General features: G+C 38.8%; 1 protein-coding gene across 4 annotated transcripts in view; it reads left to right on the top strand.

Moving 5' to 3' along the window:
• Nucleotides 1-2,500, top strand: part of LOC143137687 (rho GTPase-activating protein 44-like) — an 83,136-nt gene that overhangs the window by 52,691 nt on the left and 27,945 nt on the right. The gene's annotated exons all lie outside the window — the stretch shown is intronic.

The raw sequence follows: 2,500 nt of genomic DNA, 5'->3' as shown, positions 1-2,500 counted from the left end.
TGTGTGTGTGTGTGTGTGTGTGTGTGTGTGTGTGTGTGTGCGTGCGTGCGTGTGTGTGTGTGTGTGTGTGTGCGCGCGTGCGTGTGTGCATGTGTGCGTGTGTGTATGTGTGTATGTGTGTGTGTGTGTGTGAGAGAGAGAGAGGGGGGGGGTAGAAGGCATTGAGTGTGTTTTTCGACATTCACACATTTCCGTCAACACATTGTGTCATCACCCAAAACAAACATTTACAGTATGCAATGACAAGAACACACACACACACACACACACACACACACACACACACACACACACACACACACACACACACACACACACACACACACACACATACACTCAAACCCAGAAACAGAGTGTGTGGCAGAAGCAGTGGAGTAGAGACTGTTGTCATATGGTTGTCAGGTTCAGAGTTCGAATTACAGGGGGTACTGTACCCCCAAAGAGACAGATATATCAGTTTTTGGGGGGGTCTGATATAGTGAAAAAATATCATTACAGTTGGCTACAATACAAGTCAACTCCTATTTTCACTAGGAAAAATTGAATGTAAAGCGATTTCAGACACCCCTATTATGGACCGTACCATTTTTAACCACCGTGGCGCTAGAAGCATCGGAAATAGAGAACGACTTCAATTTCTCAAGCAAGTGTCAACGTTGAATGACAAAACGCTAGGTAGATTCCTCCAGTAGCCTAAATTCGGTTTGCTGCTGACGTGCATGGGTAAATGTAAGTTGCTAGCAGACGACTAGCTTGTTGAAAATGTGCTATTTTACAACCTTCATGTAGCCCAGTGTTTTTCAACCTTTTTTGTGCCACGGCACACTTTTGACACTTAAAATGTCCCACGGCACACTAACATCCTGTGTGAAGAAAAAATAAACATACCATAGCCTAAAATTTCAAATAATACATAGATATGGCCTTATTATGGCTTCTATGCAAGGCCTGCTCAATAAAACAAGCGCCCTCTGTTTCATTTGTAGGTGACTATATCTAATTTAATTGTTATGAAATGGATATGTGATGATTCTGTGAATACTGGATATGGGGCCCCCGTTGTACAATGCCTGCATACCACAAATAGTGCAATCATACAATCAATGAGAGCATGTAGTTATAAATTATTTGATGCAACAGTTGCATTTCTGGACCAGTGAGTGACATTTGGGTAATTATCTGCGGCACACCTGATGATCACTCACGGCACACTAGTGTTTCCCCCGGCACAGTGGTTGAAAAACACTGATGTAGCCTATTAACGTGTTTTGTTCTTTCATAGCTCATGTCACGTCTTCATACATTTAATTACCGGCTACTTACCTGCTACTTACCCATGGAGACTAGTAAAGTGGACCTTGGTTATTTACCAAGGTTAGTTAGCGAGATAATTCTCTGTTTAAATCATTTATTATTATTATTTTACATTGTGGTGAGGTAAAATTGATTGTCATTTCCAAGGAGATTAACTCCAATCCATAGCCTAGGTGTCCATTTTCATTTTATCTTGAATAAATTATTGTGCCCTTTTGAAATTAGTTTGGCACAGATCCTGTGTTGTTTTTATATTATGCACAAGAGGGTCTGATGTAGCTAAGCCTACATAACATCAGTGAAACATGTGGAAACATAAAAAGAGCCAAGTAGTCTAGGCTAAATCGTACATGCTAGTATGAGTTGAATTTGATTTTAATTGGTTAGTATTGTTTTTACATTCTATTATTTCATATTTTTAGTTCAATAAATGTAGTTTCATCTGAGATCCCTTATACTATCTTCATGAAACTAGGATTTGATTTTATTCACAGAGACACTATGAGGAAAAGGAAAAGTGTATGTGTGCATGTGTATATATGACTCATTTGTACAGTAGGATACTGTAGTGTTGATACCCAGGTTGTTCTGGTTATCGGATTCTTGTAGGTTACCGCTCTGTAGTTCTTCTGTGGTAGTATGTTTTTTCATAGTATGCTCCTTAATCACATTAAAGATTGCTCAGGTTTCACATATGTCTAAGCAATTGTGTTGATTTGACACTGATTACTATAGACTATAATGGAAAATTTGTTTCTGTTTATACAGTATATGAGAGGGTTGGGTCTTACCTCCAGGTCTTATGAAATCTAAAAATAAACCAAATCAATATTTCATGAAATAGGCTTCTTGTAAAGGTATTACTTTTACTAGTAATTAGAATTCTTCTTCTAACTTCTAACTTTTGAGAGTTGATCAAAACAGTTCTCTTTTGGATATATAAAAACAATGAGATATTCTGTAGCCTACTGATTATCATGTTTAGACCTTGTATGTGTGTTGCACAACACATGTTGCACTTGGCGATCACGATCGGGATTGATATAGTAGTGGACCATGATGGTCATAGAAGTGAAGGAGCAGTACCCCCCAATTATGGTGGGGTAATTCGCACTCTGGTCAGGTTAGCCCCGTGTTGTTCCTTACTCATCTGTGAAACACTATACGACTGATTGAATAAGGCACA

The sequence above is a fragment of the Alosa pseudoharengus genome, unplaced genomic scaffold (genome assembly GCF_046254945.1).
Source record: "Alosa pseudoharengus isolate Yale_2024_CS ecotype anadromous, Long Island Sound unplaced genomic scaffold, YU_APseudo_1.1 YU_APseudo_1.1_scf_21, whole genome shotgun sequence".
Taxonomy (NCBI): domain Eukaryota; kingdom Metazoa; phylum Chordata; class Actinopteri; order Clupeiformes; family Clupeidae; genus Alosa; species Alosa pseudoharengus.
This window is presented reverse-complemented; position numbering and strand designations above follow the sequence as displayed.